We start from the raw sequence: 22,887 nt of genomic DNA, 5'->3' as shown, positions 1-22,887 counted from the left end.
TGAAATCCATAGATAGCCCTATTTAATCAAGAATAATGGCTTTAATGAAGGCAAGATATATGATGTGTGAATATGCTAATTATCCTCCTATCCTAGCTCTCAATAGTCAGTTTACCTTAAACACGTACACAATTACTGAAAAACCTCAGATGTCCCAGAAAAACTTACAAATGATGGGCATGCCTCTGCATCCAGAGCAACGTCAAAATTATGGAAGAAAAGTCAACCTATTCAGAGGTATATGCCCTTCTGGTCCCACCTGGAAAGAAACAGCGTAAATACCTCTAAGGTTGCTCAAAATATTTCTAGACAGCTAGGCAGGCTTGCAAGAACTCTTACTTTATAATCACTCACCATTCAACCACTCAAAACCAGGTCTAACATAGGATCCAAGCCAGAACAGCGGCTCTCAAGCCAGGGAAGGGAGAAGAAAAGTCTGATATAGGAACCAGTAGCTTCGGCCTCCCCTGGAAGCTTGTTAGAAATGTAGAATCTCAGGTCCTATCCAGGGACATACTGATCAGAATCTGCACTTTAACAAGACTCCCAAATAATTCACATACACATTAAAATTTGAGAAGCTCTGCAGGAAGAATATCAGAATGAGAGAGAAGGTATAACCTTCTGTTCAAAGATTGGTTTCGCCAATAAGCAACCTATTTTTAACCTCTGGTTTCTAGCATCATTATTCCCGTCACAATTTTTGCACTTTATATAAGAGATCTTGAAAAACAGAAACCCATCGAGAGCCAAAGAAATGAATATCTAATGATTAAATCTCAGGTCCCAATAAAAGAACGGCTGTGACGGTTATCTTGGAGCAAGCAGTCATGTCTCATGCCTCCATATCGCATTAACTAGACAAGTTAATTTAAAAACAATAATAACAACTCCTTTCACTCCAAATCCTAGACACTAACAGCAGGTGGGGTTCCAGTGGCTAAGAAAGAGACAAACAGACCAAAAGCCTATGCCATCGTGTAACCAAAAGAGAAAGCTATATGTACTGGTTATTCAGCTATTGTCTCTCAGCTCAAATCCACCCTTTAATACTCAGTTCAGTAATGCTGAAAATAGAACTCTGGAAACTACTTTTCTCTTTTGCCGGCTAGCTTCCTCATACTGCCAATAAGGGCACTAGAAGGAGAAACTTGCCTTTGCCAGTCAGCACTGCCCCAGCATGAGCCTTCCACTCCAGCAGCAGCAATTGGTGACAGTCACCAGTTTTTATGGGCACTCTCAGAAGTACCCCTCAGAAATACCAGCAACAGCGAAGCAGCAGCCCCCGCAGAGGTTTTGAGCCCCAGCTCCACTCCAAGCTCTTCTTTGTTCCCGCAGCCCTGTGGATGGTTGCTGCTTTCGGCAGCTATTGCCGCTGTGGTACTCTAGTGTTTCCCTTTTGCTTTTTCCACCCTCCAACACCTGCGTAACCCATTACCTATATTAAATTTTCGTGGCAGAAATCACTAGTGTAGATTATTTCCCTGTCCAGATTCTAACTGATACATCACGGCTAGATGGAATAAAATTAGGCATGATCTTGATCACTTTGGAAAACTATTCTCCCAAAACATGATAGTCCATGACAGTCCCTGGGGAAAATGCCTCTCCCCAAAACAAGGTACAAGATGGGAAATGGATGCAAGAAGTACAGTGAGAAAGAAAGAAGGGGGAACATAACCTAAGAAAGTAATACATTAAAAGAAATATCATGGTAGAAAACACATTTTAGCCCCCAAAAACACAAAGAAAAGGCCAATAAAAAATCTGAAACAAATATAAGTTTTCCACTTTAAATAATAAAAATCACAGAATTTAAGAAGTGGAAGGAACTTTGTTCTTCTGCCTCTGCCACTGTTTCGTTTCGTTAAAGCAGTTTTATACTGAGTGTGAGTTACTATACTTTCAGGAAGCTGCTGAGAAATTAAGGAGAGTCCAAAGGAGATTACAAAAATGATGAAAGCAGCAGAAAACAGGATCCATGAGGAAAGGCTCAAACTTTTTAGTCAAATCTAGTGAAAAGAAAACTTCAAGACAACATATTAGCTGACTCTCAGTTTAAGAGTTCTGACCAGCTGTGCTTCATCATCCCTACAGATGCTTAAAATAACAGAAGATAAAGTAAATGAAGACATAAAATGGAGCTTCTTAGCTTACTGACTCTCCTTAAAATCACTAAAGTAGCTCTTATTCTGTTTACACATTAGAATGACCTAGAATATTTTTTACAAAAATAATAATGATGATGATGATCATGATGCCCAGAACACTAATGCCAGAGATCTGATTTAACTGGTCTGAGATAGAGCCTAGGTATATTTTTAAAAAAACAAAAACAAAAGACACCCAAGTGTTTATAATGCACTGACAGAGGGATCTGAGAACCACTTAATGGAACATCCTGTAACTTTAATACTCAAGGTATAGTCAGAGGACTAGCTACATCCAGACTACCCGTGGAACTTGTCAGAAAGGCAGCATCTCAGGCCTATTCCCCAACTACTGAGTAAGAATCTACATGTTAACAAGGTCCCTGAGCAATCTGTATGCACATTAAAGTTTGGAAAACACTGTTCTATAATGGTTTGAAAAGGTATGAGTGTAACTGTGTGTGTGCGTGTCCCTAAAAATGACCAAGTTGAATTTTTCTAAAGTTTTAAATATGAAATGTTTTTACTCTTAAAGTCTATTAGAGTTTACTGAGAATACTCTTTTACTGAGTGAATAATAACTATTATTTAATAAAAACTAATATTTATTCAGCCTGTACTAATTGCAGGCATTGTTCTTTACAAAATGATTTAATCCTCAACACATGTCTATAAAGTGGATAATTTTATAATCTGTTTTACTAAGAAAACTGAGGCAAGAGTTATATAAAATAACTAACACCTGCCCCAGGTCACATAACTAGTAAGTGGCAGAGCTGAGAACTGAACCCAAATAATCCTGTTTAAGCGCTTATACTCTTAACCACGAAATAACAGTATGTGTGCCAATACCATCCCAAAATGTTCTGAAATAATTCAGGAGGAAAGTATAATTATCGGTAATAAAAACACTGTAAGAGTAAAGGAAAAAATCAGTGTGCTTTTCTCTGTTAAAAAAAAATCAACAGAGTTATAGTAATGATATTATTACATCAATATTGTTACAGGTCTGTGGCCCAAGCTTAAAACAGAGAGGAGCATGACACACAAGACAGTAACTCAGGAGGTTACTTATAACACCAATATTGTCATTATTTTGGGGTGAGTGATACACATACCTATGGAAGAAAAATTTTTAGTAATAATCACTTTGTTATCTACATTTGGAAAATACTTGAAACCCCTTGTTAGGAGACCTATTCCCCTTACATGCCTCCTTGTCCACCCCTACAACTGCCCCTACTACTACCACAATGACCCTCAGAAAAGTAAAGTACATAAGGCTATGATTATTTTTCACAATGGAACAGGCAAGATGTAAATTTAGTCTGATTTTTCTCCTCTTCTGTACCCTACTGTTCCTTCTAAAAAAGTCTACTCTCTGCGTCTGTCATTACATGCAAAAATTCCAGTCCCGCTAAGACCCAAATTTTTTTAAATGTTGAAGACTTTTAAAGGAGAGGTCAGACAGAGGCTGTCAGGAAAAGGCCTACTAGAAAGTTTTAATAATTCACGTGAATTCTAAATAGCACAATAGAACAGCCAAAGTTCCCAGAGATAAATAATAATATTGTACTAGCAAATAGACTGAGTTTAAAATATGCAAAATTATATCTTATGAGCACTTAAAACAGAGCAACAATTTCTACGATGTGTTAGCTTCATTCAGTCCAAGCATATTCCTAAAGAAAAAACGTGTACCTTTTTCATTAACAATGACAAAGCCCTGGTGACCTAGTTTCTGAGAATGAACAAAACTACAGATATTAAAAAATCTATAGATTAAAAGTAGAGTTGTTTAAACAACTTCTAGGAGTTAATAAGGTGAATGCTGAAGCAAGAAAGATTTGGGGGCTAAAAATACCAATGCAAAGATTCACTGAAATGTAGCCTCTAAACACCTAAGCTTAAAATTATGACTTGAAGCGATGCATCGGTTCCTTTGGGTGAGGTTTTACCCGAAGAATCTAAAAAGCTAAGGTCCATGTGAAGCCCTGTGGGACGCAGTTTGATTTTCCAAAGAGTGGAGTCAGACTTCCCAAGAAGCCAACATAGACAAAACCCAAGAGTGTTCTTAGGAGGCAAGGCAACTGTCAAAAAAACACAGAAGTGGAGCATTCCTGATATGACTCTTTCATTAACTAATATGACTAACAAAATGACCCATACCAAAACTCCTTGAAAATTTCCATCAGGTTTTAATTATTCATATTAGTTATGTAAATTATTTATGGTTATCTTTTCCTTCTAGTCAGCAACAGAAAACCACTCTCTACGCCTCTCCACCTATCTTCACAGTTTTAAGAATAAAGTAAAATGATATACTTATAAAAAAATTAAAATATACCTCAAATAAGTGGTATTTACCAAATACTAACTGAATGAATAAATATCACCACTCCTCCTACTCTCATAACATAGAAAAATCATATTATTATATATCATGTGAAAAACTTAAATGAGATTTACCACTTCATCATCAATAAAGTAGAAAGTTTATTATAACAAAGAAAAATAACTAAAAATCACCAGAATCATTTTTGAATCATCAGGAAGAATACATTTAAAAGATGATTTTCAAACTTCATAGTGAATCAGAAGTATATTTAAACTCATAAAATTGTAGAATTCTGGGGTCCATGACCAGAGATTCTGATTCATCAAGTCTGAGATTCTGAGGATAAACCCAAAACCCTACATTTTAGTAAGCTTCCTAAGTGATTACCATGCAGATTATACCTGAACTGCAACTTTAATATATACTTCAGCTTCAAACCACTGTCAACTTCCCAATAAGTCCTTTAGTTCTGATCAGAATGCCCACTCCTGTCTCTCATCTTAAAAGCTTCAATTTTTTTTTTTTAAGATTTTTTTACTTTTCCTTTTTCTCCACAAAGCCCCCTGGTACATAGTTGTATGTTCTTAGTTGTGGGTCCCTCTAGTTGTGGCATGTGGGATGCCACCTCAGCATGGCCTGATGAGCAGTGCCATGTCTGCACCCAGGATCCAAACCGGTGAAACCCTGGGCCTCTGAAGCGGAGCACGCGAACTTAACCACTTGGCCACGGGGCCAGCCCCAACAGCTTCAATTTCTGATTAAACTACAAGCTTGGAACTAACGCAGAGAAAAAATAATAGCAGCCAATTACTGGACATATGTCACTGTGGGCCATGAACTTTACATCATCTATTATATACATAAGAATAAAATGATACACTGCATGTAAAGTACGTAACACAGTGTCTGGCTAAAACAAATGAATGCTCAATAAAAGTAGCTGCTAGTTGAAAACAAATGTCCACACAAAAACCTGCACATGGAGGTTTATGGTAGCTTTCTTCATAACTGCCAAAACTTGGGAAGCAACCAAGATATCCTTCCATAGGTGAACAGATAGGTAATCTTTGACACATCCAGACAATGGAATATTATGCAGTGTTAAAACCGAATGAGCTATCAAGCCATGAAAAGACAAGGAGGACCTTAAAGTGAAAGAAGCCAATCTGAGAAGGCTACATACTATGTGATTCCAACTGTATGACATTCTGAACAAGGGAAAACTATGGAGACAGAAAAAGAGCAGGGCTTGTCCAGGACTGGAAGTTGAGGGGGAGAGATGAATAGGCACAGAGGATTTTTAGGGCAGTGAAAATACTCTGTACGGTATTTTAATGATAGATATATGTTATTATACATTTGTCCAAACCCATAGAATGTACACCACCAAGAGTGAACCCCAAGGTAAACTATGGACTCTGGGTGATTATGATGTGTCAATGTAGGTTCATCACTTGTAACAAATGTACCACTCTGGGGGGAGTACTGATAATGGAGGAGGCTATGCATATATGGAGCCAGGGGGTATATGGGAAATCTCTGTATTTTCCCCTCAATTTTGCCGTGAACCTAAAACCACCCTAAAAAGCTGTCTTTATATATTTAAAAAAAAAAAAAAAAAGGCAGTAAGCTGCTATCCCTGAGACATTATTTTGTAGGAGTCCTCATAATGACCCTAAGAGGTGGTTGCTATTATTTCCAAGCTGCAGTTCAGAAAACTAAGGTTTAAAAACGTGCCTGGGCAAGTAACTCGCCCAGGGACGGTTAAGTAGCAAAGACAGGATTTAAGATGGTCCATATTAACTCCAAAATCTGAACCCTTTAACCTGGGCTAACTTCCTGAAGCAGCAGGGCAACAAGAGTGGGTACAAAATCATTCCACAGTTATAACCACCCTTTACAAGAATCTTCCTGAGTCATCCCCAAGCCAGTCACGGACCGGGCACACTTTCACAAATGTTCCTATATGACTAAGAATTAAAGAAGGACAGGCATAGGACTATGAAGCATAGCTAAGGACAGGTAATTATAAAAAAATTAAGTATGGGTTAATGAATGAGCTACTTTGTATTAAGGAATGTTCTAATAAATACAATATTTAAAGAGTGTTTAATATTTTCACAGCACTTTAGAATTATAAACTAATAACAACTCCATGACAAGGGTCAATATGACAAGTGTCAGTATGACAAGGGTCAAACAGACAGGTTAATGAAATCTAGTCTAAAGTCAGTCAGTGTTAGCTGTTTAACTCAAAAACATTACAAACTCAGTCTCCTGACTTTCCACATCTAAGGACTGTGATCTTTAGTTAAGACTCTAAGAAGCCACAAGGGGGTCAATTCAAAACAACTAAGAGATTTTTTTTATATTTCATCAACACAAAATATGAATATAACAAATATGAAATTCAAAGTTCTCTAACATGATGTTTTCTGCTAATTTTGTAAAATCTAATTATGTCCCTAATGACTAAGTTTTGTGTATGAATCATTTATTTTTTAAAACACTGTAACTTTTCTCACAACATCTGTTTTTCTTCTCATATCACGTTCCTCCCAAGTGGCTACTGTTTTCTTTCTTCCAAGTATATTTCTAGCTTGCCTATTCCCACCATCCATTCCCAAAATGGTAAGCATTGGTTTCTACAAAGCTGCCTTACCCCCACTTCAACCAAGACTTCATTCACATCGAATAAAACACAATTAGCTGTGGCAAAAAAAGATTGTCTTTATACACTGATAACATCAGCATACCACAAAAACTACAAACTCAGAAAATGAAAACTAGTAATGATAAACGTGCATTCTATTTTGTTAAATTGTATCGAGCAGAATTTATATTTTAACCTGGTACCTCTCGACAAGTTCACAGAAGTCCTATAGCTGTTATTTAGTTTTACAAATCCTACAGTTTTACAGATAACTCTCTAAGAAGATTTTTAATTCAATTCATTAAAATTAGGCTCTTAGCCAAATAAAATATGATACATAATACAGAACAATATACAAATATAACTCAGCCAGGAAGAACACATACCTCCTACTTGTTTGCTCTCTCTTTAAAGGAAATAAAATCTTCACTACCTGTCCACTACAAACCAGAGAGGCTCTGATTTACTGGAGTGGTCCTGCCCAAGGAACCCCAGTACAGCAGGAGGAAGCCAAAGTGAAAACACGTCCTTCTGCTGGAGATCTGCTCATTAAACATGTAAACATAGGTATCTCCATTATCTAAATTTTTACACAGAATGCATATTGCACTTTCATGGTTAGGAAAAATATATTGTCTTTTTTTTATGTGATATGTTTATTTAACTAGTATTTTTTTTTTTTTAGGGAAAAGCATGTTTTAGAAATTCCTGCCTGAGGAATATAACCTTAAACATATTAAATCCCACAAAAAGTAAACCAGTGAGGTTGTAAAGGGTTCTAGACAGAGGCACAGAGTCCCTGAACCAACAAACATCATGTTTCAAGAGTAAAAATTGTGTCCTTCTCCTCCAGAGCTCTATCTACAGAAAAAGCTATGTGCTCTTTCTATAAAACCAGAGCCCAGAACTAATATGATAGCAGAAATTCTTTTAGAGTCCCACGGTAGTCCCTCTAACCAAATTACACCCACAGAACCTCAAATAGCAGGAAGCCTAAACACTTGGTAAAGCTTTCCCCACCTCTTCTTACTAAGAAATACGTTCCACTCCTGAGCAGATTCTCTGGACATAACTGATTAGTGGTGCCTTTCAGCCCCAAATTTCCCTCCACTCCTTGTCTGCTCTACACAGAGGGAGAATACGCCATCTATTTGTAATTCGATCAGAAATTTTTTATGAACATAGCAACAGCAATCTTTTATCTTCTAATAGTATATAAATGCACTGTCTAGTAAGGTAGTCAGTAGCCAAATGTGGTCACTGAGCATGTGAAACACGGCTAGTTTCAACTAAGAAATGCTATAAAGGTAAACTACATACTGATTTCAAAGACTTATAGGAATAAAATAAGGTAAAATATTTCACTGATATTTATATATTAATTGTTGAAATAATATTTTGAATATATTAGGTTAAATAAAATATATTATTAAAACTAATTTCATCTGTTTCTTTTTATCTTATTTAATGTGGCTACCAGAAAATTTTAAATTACATGCATGGTCCAGATTATATTTCTATTGGACAATGCTGGTATAAACTAGTACTTCTACTAAAGCTCTTACTAAACTATTCCTATATCAAGCTTTCATGCTTATACAGCATCATAAAATCTAGTCATTACAATAGCCTAACTAAAATTCCCTTTCCCCCTCATTTGCAAAGTCGATTATATTCAGGTTCCTTTCTGATGCCTTCATTAAATCTTAAAACGTTGAATAAATTCTGTATTTCACCTCCCCAACTCCACCCAAATTACCAGTCTTAAAATATTCATTTTTTATCTCTAACACTTATCACACTTTGAGAAAAAGAGGCAGAGAATTTTTCCTAAAGATGCCTCTGGTATCTCTAATAAGCAATATATTAAGAGCTTAGTCTCTAGAATCAAACAGCCCTAGCATGAACCCTGCGCCTCCCACTGTGTAAGGCACGATGGCTCACTTTTCTCATCTGCAACAAGGGTAAATACTATTAAGCAATGATTTAATATTAAATTAACCTACAACTAATTTTTAATATTAAAATATCAATACCATAGATTGTTGTGAGACAAAACACGAAAAGCATTTAAAACAGCACCTGGAACATCAGTGCGCCTAAGTATCAGCTGTTATTGTTATCATTATTTCCTTTTCCTCCAGCTTCCAGAACCCATCATTCTCTTCTTTCTAGTCCTGCCCCATCAACAGGTTCTCTCCTCAGCCAAGCCTGTAGCATATCCAACAAAATGTAAAGAATACAAAACAACGGATGGAGAGGGAAGCCATTTGGGGCTCACAAAAACAAAGAACTCCAAACACAACGGCCCGTAAGTGTTGTGTACTGCCTCACATAACAGAAAGATTCCTCACTGTGAGAAACACTCAAGCTAATTCTGGGACACTGTAAAAGGTATCGTCAAGGGGCTTGGAATAGATGTTCCTAAAGTCCCCCTTTAATCCTCCAAGCCCCCGTGAAGGTATCCAACCCAGACGTTAAAATCTGGAACCTATCTAATTGACAATACTCATCAAATCTAAAAACTGTACATTCTTTGTGGCACTTTGACTCAGCTACTGACTCATATCTGTACACCAAAAAAATCAACGAGCTCCTATCTGCAGCTATTGGACAGCCCAAGTTTAGACTTTCACCACACGGCAACTCAAGTTAAAAATCTGTCCACTCTTACCTAAAAGCTCAAAAAGCAGAAGATATACATGAAAGGCCAAAATGCTCACTTCGTCACTTGCAGCATACCAAGTCTCATGGACTTAGAGCAGATTCAGGTGGGTAACTCTTTAACTTAAGCCAAAATCTAGGTCAGCTGAACCTCTCAATCCCTTTCCATGTTCTTTCAAATCCTGTAGACATTTGCATTATATGTTTTATTTCCTTCTTCCCTAAATTAGACAGAAAGTATCTTAAAGGCAAAGACTCTATCTTCCTGAATTCAAAAATCTACAACCCTGATTCTAACATACTAGATACTCAAATATTTGTCATGCTGGATTGAAGCCATAGTTATAATACAAAAACAGTATTATTTATCTTTGTGAAGTCTTCAGTTTTTAAAACACTTTTACGTGATTTCATTTGATTGTCCCAACAATCCTACAGTCACATCAAAGACATAGACTCATTTTTTGTGAAGTAACTGAAGCTTAGAAGTCTAAGTAATTCAAAATTATTTGCTTTTGTATGTCTTAATAAGCAAACTTTTAGTCTAAAACTATGCTGGTCAAAAGTAACAAAGCCAGCTGCACTATATCACATTATAGCACACTAGAATCTTTCTCAGAGAGAACCCGTAAGGGAAGGAAGACGACGAAAGAAGACAGTGATGAAAAGTTTTGATAATGAGATAAAGGTATGGCCATTCCTAAATAAAATTAAATTGCTTTTCACGTTTCACTTTTCCTATCTTATTAAAGTCTCAAAGTTTTATTTTCCTTCCTAAAAGTTTCTTTCTGTTAAGTTTCTTCCTTTATCCTCACATAACTAGTTGTAACTTCATCATCACAATTATACTCCATCTCAAATTTTACCTGCTATCTTCCCTCACACCTATAAACCAATGTAGGTTTTGAAAGCTATGCAATCTTGTAAATACAGTTTCCTTATTCTGTCTTAACGAATGTGTTTTACTATTCATTTGAATTCACCAGTATTCTCTATCATGGCTTTTGTTCAATTTTACCCTCTCTAAAAATAACCTACTATATAAATCCACAATCTGTTGATAATCTCACTAGACTCGTGTGAGAAAAGAACCGGCAGTTTCTCTAGAAAAGTATCTACAATGAGCAATCAATCAATGTTAGCTAACATCCAAGATTATAAAAGCAAAGTTAACTTGCTACTCATTGTTACTCCTGAGTTCATATTTAGAGCGCCCTATAAATCTCCTGTTTAATCAATGACTCAAGGTAATTCACTAGACTTCTCTGAATCTGTTTCCTCATGTATAATAATAAGAAAGTTGGTCTAGATCTAAAGAGTTCCTGAGTCTGGGTATTTAAATCCAAGTTTATGAACCCTCTAAAAGTTGATTTATTATTTTAATGCACATATTTGCACCTTTTCTACCCACTGCACTGGAAGGTGAGAATCATACATCTTTGTACCCTTATCCCTTTGAACATGGTGCTATGAACACACAGGCATGTTTCATTTGCTTCTCTATCTGAGTGTTCGGTTGTTAGCTTTGGCAGAAGTCTCTTTCAATTTCTCTCTGTGTGATTCAACAGCAAATCACTACAACTGTCAGAGGAAGGGCAAGAGACCCTTCCTCAGGTCTCTCCCGATTGGGGAGAGAGTTCAATTGGGAACATTTTGAACCAAACTCTGGGAAGGTAACACTGTAAAATTATGGTTAGGATCCCAGTTACGTTATTATAGCCCTGATAGATAATCAGCATAATTAGCATCTGCAAAAGAGATAGTAATTAACTAGGACAGGGAGATTGGCCCCAAACCTTGCTCTTAGCACAGTTCTTCATAACCCTTATATCCAATCCCTGACTGAAGGACTGAAAACAGACCTTAGAATGGCATCCACATCCCCAGATCATAAAGCTACAGAAACGGAGAGTGAGGGGAGCGCTAAGATGGATGTGTATTTAACTTCTGATTTATTATAACAGAACTTGCTCCAAAAACTTACCAAATTTGTTTTTAGACAAGGTTAAAGGCAATTTCCTATCAGAGCAAAATTTGAAGAAATATTTTTAAAAACACAGATATAAGGTTTTGCAGATATTTCCAGTCAATTTGTAATAATGTCAACATTAGCTCAAATTTAGACTGAAAAACTATTATTCTTCTAAGTAGTTTTAGCAGAAGCCTGGATCTTGACTAAAATCACTAAACTGTGTTTGGAATGCACATATACCTATAAAATTCAACACAAAAACAAACTGACAAAAATCATTTAACTGTGCATGGAGCAGCAGCAGAACTAAAAGGTTCCAGGAGCCTTAATAAAGAGCCACGTAGAATCATCACATCTGCATGCAGTTAAACATATGGTACTCCAGTTTCGGGAATCCTAAGCTCACCAAAACTTTTACAACTAAATTTGGGTTATTTGGGGTGAGGGAAAGAGATGCGAAAGGGGAGGGGGAGGGCCTTTAAAAACCTCTATTTTGACTAAATCTGCAGCTGTAAATACAGCTGTTCTGAAGCTTTTCTTAGAACTACCCAATTACATTTTTTTAAAAATAATAATAACCAAAACTAGGTTTAATGAACTAAAGAATTTGATAGCGGGACATCTTCACAGTTAAAAGCTAATTTTTACTATATAATTAATATTCTATTGTTTTTGCTTTGCAACTAATAGATAAGAATTGCTACACAAATGCAAGGAGCTTTCTTAGTTTCCTTGAGTTTTAGAGTTTTTAATTTTTTAACATTAAAAAAGTACAATAAAAAGTACACCGCACTTCTTCCCTTTGGTATTTCTGCAGAAACTCACATTTTATCTTTCTTCTCCCTCACCATGCCATCTATTTTATATAACTATGAACCAAGTCTATGACCCAAATTACATATATGTATGATATCAATAAACAACACATAGAATCCTTTTGATATTATTCCAAATATATTCTTTAACAGTATATTTACCAAAAACAAAGTTACATCACGCACCAACACAAATGAAGTCATATGCATTCTAAGACTCATTTTTGTGTTATATTTTATATATGATCAGCATTTTAGTTAATTCTCCAGTTAGTTATTCATTCAAAGGGACAATTATTTAAAAATCACAAATCCAATTCTGGTCCAAACTGGTGACATAGGAGGCTCGTGAATTCACCTCCTCACACAGATACACTGAATCTACAGCTAAACACAGAATAAGTCCCTCTGAAGGAAATCCAGAAACTAGCTGAGTGACTACTACACATAGGGCAAATGAGAAAAAACCTACATCAAATGGGTAGGAGAGACTGAGACATACTCTCACCATAAACCCCACTCCCAATACAGCGACATACATACATGGGAGGGAATTCACAATTATAGCTTCTTCATGAAGAGTGAAGGTTTTGGACCCAACATCTAGCACCCCAATTTTTAAGACTTCCATCTGCGGAATAGGTTCCCAAAACACCTAGTTCTGAGAGCCAGTGGGGCTTGTATACAAGAGATCCACAAGACTACGGCAAAGAAACACTTCTTGGCGAACTGGTAAGGACTCACTGTGGCTATCCCCCCAGGGCTCAGCACAGAGGCAGCAGACAGAAACGCCCATCTCCCAGTCTTTCCTTGAAAGATGCCTATTTACATAGCTTAAAAGCTGTAGCCTAAGTGACACGCTTCATATTTACCACACATCTATGAGCCAACTACAAACCTCTATGCAGACCAGGAAGGCCAGTGGGCACCATATTCACATTCTGTTTCTGCCCAGCTTCAAGTTGTTTGTATCTCCCTGAAAGGAGTTTGTGCACATGTCTGGTGCCTGGCCTAGTGCCTGGCTTTTGTGGCTGCCACCCAAGGACAAACCCCTTGATAGCCTGGCTCTAGCGACCTTCAGGGCTTGCACTGGCAGGTTCAGCAGGATTATAGCAAAGAAAGAAATAGTTCTTAACTGGCTATCTCCCCAGAGAGATACAAAAACAGAGCCAGCAGACAGAAATGCCCATCTCCCAGTCATTCACTGAAAGAGACCTATTTATATACTTTAAAAGCTGCGGCCTAAGGGTCAGGCTTCTAATTCAGCACACATCTAGGGACAGACATCAATCCTCCCTGGAGACTGGGAAGCCAGCAGACACTGTCTCTGCATTCTCCCTGTAGATCACTCCAAATCATGAATATCTCCCTAGAAGAAGCTTGTACACACACCTGGCATCCTGACTATTGCATCTGCCACTCAAGGGATGTATCTCTTGATTGCCTGGGTCTAGTAGCAAGTCGAGCTTTTGATCACAGGACCCACAAGACAGCAGAAAACAAAAAAATGGTTCTTAAGCAGCTAACCCCCAGGGCACAGCACAGAGGGAAGAGACAGAAACACTAATATCCCAGTCTTTCCCTGAAAAACATCTACTTGCACACTTTAAAAGCTGCTACCTGAAGGGGGCTGGCCCCGTGGCCGAGTGGTTAAGTTCGCGCGCTCCACTGCAGGCGGCCCAGTGTTTCGTTGGTTCGAATCCTGGGCGCGGACGTGGCACTGCTCATCAGACCATGCTGAGGCAGCATCCCACATGCCACAACTAGAAGAACCCACAACGAAGAATACACAACTATGTACCGGGGGGGGCTTTGGGGAGAAAAAGGAAAAAATAAAATCTTTAAAAAAAAGCTGCTACCTGAAGGTCCAACTTCCATTCACCCTGCATATTGGTACTAACTGACCCTCCCCTTTGGGACACTGCCAGGTCTTGGCACACCTTCAACTATTGGGAGCCACAAGGGAGGGAGCTTAGACAATCACAAAGGCTTGAGAGACAACCAAGAGCTAGTGCCAAGCTGAATGATAAGATTCATCATCTGCTGAGACCACTCCATCAAGAATGGGAGAAGCAGCTGCTTTATCTAATGCACAGGAACCAACACAGAGTCACAGAAAATGAAGAAATAAAGAAATATGTTCCAAACAAAAGAACAAGATAAAATTCCAGAAACAGAGCTTAATAAAATGGAGATAAGTGATTACCTGATAAAAGAGTTCAAAATAATGGTCATAAATATACTCACTGAGATCAAGAGAACAATGCAAGAGCAAAGAAAGAATTTCAACAAATAGATAAAAAATATAAGAAAGTACCAAACAGAAATCACAGAACTGAACAACACAATAAGTGAACTGAAAACTTCAACAGAGGGATTCAACAGTAGACAAGATCAAGCAGAAGAAAGGAACAGCAAACTTGAAGACAAGAGAGTGGATTTCATCCAATCAGAGATGCAATAAGAAAAAAGAATGAAAAAAAGTGAATATACTTAAGGAAATTAGGAGACACCGTTACACAGACTAATATACACATTAAAGGGGTGCCAGAAGGAGAACAGACAGAGAGAAGGGGGCAGAAATCTTATTTGAAGAAAAAATAGCTAAAAATTTCCTTAATCTGGGGAAAGAAACAGACATCTAGATTCAGGAAGCCCAGAGATTTTCAAATAAAATGAATCCAAATGGAGACACTACAATTAAACTGTCAAAAGTTAAAGACAAGGACAGAATCTTAAAAGCAGCAAGACAAAAACAATATGTTATGAAAAACGGAACCTCCATAAGATTATCAGATTTTTCAGCAAAATCTGAACAATTTTTGCAGGGCAAAAAGGAGTGGCATGATATATTCAAAGTGCTGAAAGAAAAAAAACCGTCAACCAAGAATATTCTCTCCTGCAAAGCTGTCCTTCAGAACTGAAGAAGAGATGATAAGCTTTCCAGGCAAGCAAAAACTGAAGGAGTTCAACAACACTACAACAGTCTTCCAAGAAATGTTAACGACACTTCTGCAACCTGCAACAAAAGGGCACTAATTAGTAACAGGAAAATACATTAAAGTATAAATCTCATAGGTAAAGGTAAAAACATAGTTAAATTCAGGTTAAGCTGATTTTTAATGGAAGGGGATAAATCACTTATAAATCCTGTATGACGGTTAAAAGACAAAAGTAGTTAAAAATAACTATAATTACAATCAATTGTTAATGGATACCCAAGGTAAAAAGATGTAAATTATGACATCAAAAACATAAAATGTGCAGGAGTAGAGTAAAAATATAGAGCTTTAGGATGCATTTGTACATAATTTATTTAAAAACTTAAAATAGACTGTTACAAATATAAGATGTTTTTATACAAGCCTCATGGTAACCACAAAGCAAAAACCTGAAATAGATACACAAAAGATAAAGAGAAAGGAAGCTAACCATACTAGTACAGAAAATCATCAAATCACAAAGGAAGAGACAAAGAAAAGAAAGGAAACAAAGGCATTATACAACAGCCAGAAAACAGTTTGCAAAATGGCAATAGTAAGTCTATATCTATCAATAATTACTTTAAATGTAAGTGAACTAAGTTCTCCAATCAAAAGACAGAGTGGCTAAATGCATAAAAAAACAATACCCAACTACATGCTGCCTAAAAGAGACTCACTTTAAGGACATACACAGACGGAAAGTAAAGGGATGGAAAAAGATATTCCATGCAAACAGAAACCAAAGAAAGCAGAGATAGCTACACTTTTTTCAGACAAAATAGACTTCCAGCCAAAGACTCTAATAAGAGACAAAGAACGTCACTATATAATGATAAAGAGGTCAAGTCAACAAGAGTTTATAATACTTGTAAATATTTATCCACCCAACAGAGAAGTACTTAAATATATAAAGCAAACAATAATAGATTAGAAGAGAGAAATAGGCAGCAATACAATAATAGTAGGGGACTTCAATACCCCACTTACAACAACGGATAGATCATCTAGAAAGAATATCAATATGGGAAGATTGGGCTTAAGCTACACATTAGACAAGATGGACTTAACAGACTTTTACAGAACATTCCATCCAACAGCAGTAGAGTACCCATTCTTCTCAAGTGCACATGGAACATCTCCCAGGATAGATTATATGTTAGGCCACAAAACAAATCTTAATAAATTTAAGAAAACTGAGATCATATCAACATCTTTTCTGACCACAATGGTACAAAACTAGAAATCAATTACAAGAAGAAAACTAGAAAATTCACAAATATATGGAGATTAAACAACATGCTACTAAACAATCCATAGATCAAAGAAGAAAGCAAAATCAAAAAATATTGACACAAATTAATATGGAAGTACAAAATACCAAAACTTACGCAATACAGCAAAAGCAGCTCTAAGAGGAAAGTTCACAGCAGTAAATGCCCACATGAAGGAAAAAGAAAGAGCTTAAATAAACAATCTAACTTTACATCTCAAGGAGATAGAAAAAGAACAAATTAAGCCCAAAATTAGTAGAAAAAAAGAAAATACCAAAGATCAGAACGGAAATAAATGAAATAGAAATTAAAAAGACAATAAAAAAAGATCAATGAAACTAAGAGCTGGTTTTTTTAAAAAGATAAACAAAATAGACCAACTTTTACCTGACTTACTGAGAAAAAAAGATGACTCAAATAAAATTATAAATGAAAGAGGAGACATTACAACTGATATCACACAAATACAAAGGATTCTAAGAGACTACTATGAACAATTATACACCAAGAAATTGAACAACCTAGAAGAAATGGACAAATTCCAAGAAACATACAACCTACCAAGCCTGAATCATGAAGAAATGGAAAATCTGAAAAGATTAATTACTAATAAGGAGATTGAATCAATAATCAAAAAACGCACCCCCCCAAAAAGTTAGGACCAGATGGCTTCACTGGTGAATTCTAGCAAACATTTAAAAAAGAATTAAACCAATCCCTCTCAAATTCTTCCAAAAACTAGAAGAGGAGGGAATACTCCCAAACTCATTTTACAAGGCCAGCATTACCCTGATACCAAAACCAGAGAAGGGTACTACAAGAAAAGAAAACTACAGGCCAATACCCCTGATGAACACACAGGCAAAAAGCCTAAACAAAATATTAGCAAACCAAATTCAACAAGACATTGAAAGGATCATACACCATAATCAAGTGGGATTTATTCCAGGATGCAAGGAGGGTTCAACATATGCCAATCTATCAATGTCATACACCACACACAAAATGAAGGATAAAAATCAAATGATCATCTCAATAGATGCAGAAAACATTTGACAAAATTCAACATCCATTCATGATGAAAACTCTCAACAAAGTAGGTATAGAGAGAACATACTTCAACATAATAAAAGCCATATATGACAAGCCCACAGCTAACATCGTACTCAAGAGTGAAGAGCTGAAATCTTTTCCTCTAAGATAAGGAACAAGACAAGCATGCCCACTCTCACCACTTTCATTCAGCATAGTCCTGGAAGTCCTAGTCAGAGCAGTCAGGCAAGAAAAAGAAATAAAAGGCATCCAAAGTAGAAAGGAAGAAGTAAAAGTCACTATTTGCAGATGACATGATAGTATATAGAGAAAATCCTAAGACTCCACCAAAAAAATGTAAGACCTAATCAACAAATTCAGTAAAGTTGCATAATACAAAATGAACAGACAAAAATCAGCTGCATTTATATACACTGACAAGAAACTAGTAGAAAGAGAAATAAAGAAAAGAATCCCATTTACAATTGCATCAAAAGGAATAAAATATCCAGGAATATATTTTTAAAAGGAAGTGAAAGATCTGTACACTGAAAACTATAAGAAATTAATGAAATAAATTGAAGAAAACACAAATAAATAGAAAGCACAGATGCTCACGGATTGGAAGAATTGATATTGTTAAAATGTCCATACTACCCAAAGCAATCTACATATTTAATGCAATCCCTGTGAAAATTCCAACGGCATTTTTCTCAGAAGTGGAACAAACAACCCTAAAATTTGTATGGAACCACAAAAGACCCCAGATAGTCAAAGCAATCTTGAGAAAGAAGAAACCTGGAGGCATGACACTTCCTGATTTCAAACTATTTTACAAAGCTGTAGTAATCAAAACACTATGGTATTGGCATAAAAAAGAGACACACAAATCAATGGAAAAGAATCAAAAGCCCAGAAATAAACCCATGCATATATGGCCAATTAATTTATGACAAAAGAGCCAAGAATACACAATGAGGAAAGGATAATCTCTTCAATCAATAGTGTTGGGAAAATTGACAGCCCCAGGCCAAAGAACGAAACTAGCGGCCCTATCTTACACCACAGACAAAAATCAACTCAAAATGGACTAAAGATGAGAACTCAAGACCTGAAACCAATAAAATTCTTAGAAGAAAACATAAGGGGTAAGCTCCTTGACATCAGTCTTGGGGATGATTTTTTGGATTTGGATACACCAAAAGTAAAAGTGACAAAAGCAAAAATAAACAAATGTGACTACACCAAACTAAAGTTTCTGCACAGCAAAGGAAACCATCAACAAAATGAAAAGGCAACCTACGGAACAGAAGAAAATATTTTCAAATCATGTATCTGGTAAGAAGTTAATATCCAAAATACACAAAGAACTCATACAACCCAACAGCAAACAAACAACCCAATTGAAAAAACAGACATTTTTCCATAGAAGATCTACAACTGGCTAACAACTACATGCAAAGGTGCTCAACATAACTACTCACCAGCAAAATGCAAATCAAAACCACAATGCAATATCACCTTATACCTGTTAGAATGGCTATCACCAAAAAGACAAGTGTTGGCAAGGATGTGGAGAAAAGGGAATCCCGTGGACTGCTGGTGGTATCGTAAATTGCACTGCTGGTGGCACTGTAAATTGATGCAGCGACTATGGAAAACAGTATAGAGGTTGCTTGAAAAATTAAAAATAATACTAGCATATGATCTAGCAATCCCACTTCTGTGCATATATCCAAAAGAAATGAAAACAGGATTTTGAAGAGATATCTACACTCCCAGGTACACCGCAGCATTATTCACAATAGCCAAGATACAGAAAAAACCTAAGTGCCATCAACAGATGAATAGATAAAGTTGTATGTGTGTGTGTGTGTGTGTGTATAATGCTGTATTATTTAGACATGAGAAAGAAAGAAATCTTGCCATTGGCAACAACATGATGGACCTTGAGGGCATTATACTAAGTAAAATAAGCCAGACAGAGAGACAAATATCACACGGTATCACTTATATGTGAAATCTAAATTGAAAAGTCAAACTCATAAACACAGCAGAAAAGTGTTTGCCAGGGACTAGGGCGTGGGGGAAATAGGGAGAGGTTGGTAAAAGAGTACAAACTTTCAGTTATAAGATGAAGAAAATCTGAAGAGCTAATGTAAACCATGTTGACAATGGTTGATAACACTGTATTACACCATTGAAATTTGCTGAGAGAACTTAAATGTCCTCACACACACACACACAAAGATAAACAGGTGAGGTGATGGATGTCTTAATTAACTAAATAGTGGAAATCCTTTCACAATGTATACGCATATCAAGTCACCACAATGTACACTTTAAATATCTTACAATTTTGTCAATTTATACCTCAGTAAAGCTGGAAAAAAGTGAAAAAAGATCATACATCTATAGAACTTTTTAAATAACTGATTTGTTAATGTAAAAAATGTCCAAACAGCTGAGATTTTACATTGCATATTTTATTTCTATCCGTGGGTGGCAGGAATTTCTACAAAAACATTAAGAGTAAACGAAGATACTTTCTTGAGAAGAGAAAGAAAAGGATAAAGGAGCCTTTCAGAGTTCCCAAGATTTAAAGATATCAAGACTAAAAAAAGATACTTCCCAGAAAATTAAAGAAAGCTAGGATAGTGAACATTAGCTTCATATTACAAAATGTTACAAGTAGAGGACAATGAGGTTTAAGGAGCAATGTGATAAATTACAAAGAAAAAATTCTCACCAGTGACTTAATATTTAGTTGTATATAAATGTGTTCTCTAACTTCCTCTGAATATCAAAAAGAGAAAGCCACATTTTTTGTGCTATTTTGCAGAACAACAAAAAAAAAACCAGAAATAACTTTCTCATAATTTATGGAAAAGTACTTAACTGTAAATGACAATACTAAATATTGATTACATCTGACACATTTACCCTGAGAGCCTCACAGTAAATCAAATATATTTTCCATAGTTACGGTAAAGTACATCCATGTAGAAATAGCAGATATAGTATTCTTCATGTACTTTTTTCCATTCAAGCTGGTTTGAAAAGCACAAGGTCTATGGTGAGCTTAATTAGGAGAGAATAAGACAGATCTTTTTCTATATTCTGAAAAGTTGGGAAGAAATGCCCCAATAATCCTAAATATGGTGGCCAAATATTAATACTTTCCTAATGTCTGAATGGGCCAATGTCTTCCACGGATGCTAAAGAACACAGCCTTGCATTTACATTAAAAGCTAAGCAAGCATTACAAAAGGAACACAGGGAGCACAGAGCAAGACTCAAACTAGCACAGGATAAGAGGATTTATGCACTTAGGAGGACAAGGATAATTTCATTTCAAAGCATAGATTATATTTACAGGAGACCAGATCCACCAGTAGTCAAAAAGTACCTTATAAAGGTGAAAAAGTCATGAAGAATAGACAAGAATTCACCAAACTCAAGAATGAACAGTGTTAAGCACCAGCTGCTAGAAACCACACAAGAGAACAGCTGATCCATGCAGTCACAAGCTGAGCTGCCTGAAAAGCACAGGTAGGCTTTGGAAGGTTGGCTGCACATACCAAAGTTTGCAAACCAGCTATCAAAAATGATCTCATTTGACTTATACTAGAATCATCACAGAAGGATAAGGCAAAATTTTAAGTCAATAGCAATTTAAGTTGAAGATGTGTCATCAACTAAAATAGCTGTTGCAAAACTATTCAAAACTCCCTTCTAGGGGCCGGCCCAGTGGTGCAGCGGTTAAGTTCGCATGTTCCGCTTTGGCAGCCCAGGGTTTGCCGGTTCAGACCCCGGGTGTGGACATGGCACCGCTTGGCAAGCCATGCTGTAGTAGGCGTCCCACGTATAAAGGAAGATGGACATGGATGTTAGCTCAGGGTCAGTCTTCCTCAGCCAAAAAAGAGGAGGACTGGCACTAGATGTTAGCTCAGGGCTAATCTTCCTCAAAAAGTAAAAAATAAAAAAATAATAAAATAAAAAAAAACTTCCCTTCTAGCCATATGTCTACTCTGAAGCTTTTCATTATCATACACTACTGTTTCCTCTACTGCATAGCACCTACATAACAGTATCAAAAACACAGCACAAAGGCGGCAAGGGAGCAAAGACTAGAACTTCCCAGCACTACAAAGTACTTAATTCCTAGTTCTTTGAAGTTTCATAAAGATTACCTTCTGAGATCAAAAGCTAGAAGGGGTCTAAAATCATGACCAAGATAAAGGGCCCTTCTACTTGAGGGAGAGGTCGTTGGGAGAAGACTTCAAGAGTCAATGATCAAAACCTACTGTAAAGACACTAAATACCTGAGAATTATCTATTGGTCCTCTCACGTCCTAGCCCGGACAGCTGCTTCTCCCTAACCTTCCAGAGAAAATCCAAATTGCCCCGTGCCTGCTAATCTACAAAATCAACTCCCTGAGAGCCATCCTTTGACTGACTATTCTCCAAACTAGCTGAACTATAGAAAATTCCACCATCCTTCCCCACATTAGAACTCTCCTTCAGAGCCTTCTCATACCTAGCCTTGTCTAGTAGTCTTATGCTGACGGTGCTCTAGTTAATTTTCTTTCAAACTGTGAAAAGTTCCAGGAGGTCAACGCAGCAGGCATTTGCTTTATTTTTACTCTCTTGATGGGTTCCAAGATAACTGTGGGTACTACTTCTGTGTCCATATATAACTACCAGGGAAACAGACAATAGAAAAGTAAAGTTTCCATTGGTCATTTAAAAAAAGAATAAAGACAAACATTTATTAAGGACCTAACTATACCGCTTCACACTTTTATGTAATTGATTCTATTTAACCCTCATTACAACCCTTGGGATAAATATTCTTATGTTCATTCTATAAAGGAGAAATCAGAAGCTTGGTTCAAGAAACTTACCTAGTTAGCAAGTGGTAAATAAAGGATTTAAACCCAATTTCCCCAGGACAACTCTTGCCACTTCACCAAACCCACCAGCTACACTGCCTTCACTCCAATCA

General features: G+C 36.6%; 1 protein-coding gene across 4 annotated transcripts in view; it reads right to left on the bottom strand.

Annotated features, from left to right (window-relative positions):
- FUT8 (fucosyltransferase 8) overlaps positions 1–22,887 on the bottom strand; it is a 275,062-nt gene that overhangs the window by 176,794 nt on the left and 75,381 nt on the right. The window contains exon 1 of one of the 4 annotated variants that reach the window (XM_070594012.1): positions 15,477–15,606. The exons of the other annotated variants lie outside the window; for them this stretch is intronic. The gene's annotated coding sequence lies outside the window, so the exon portion shown is untranslated. Of the gene's footprint in view, positions 1–15,476; positions 15,607–22,887 lie in introns of those variants that run through there. 4 annotated transcript variants of the gene reach the window in all.

This window comes from Equus przewalskii, chromosome 25 (genome assembly GCF_037783145.1).
Source record: "Equus przewalskii isolate Varuska chromosome 25, EquPr2, whole genome shotgun sequence".
NCBI classification, from domain to species: Eukaryota; Metazoa; Chordata; class Mammalia; order Perissodactyla; family Equidae; genus Equus; species Equus przewalskii.
Note: the sequence above shows the minus strand (reverse complement) of the source record. Positions and strands in the feature narration are given on the sequence as shown.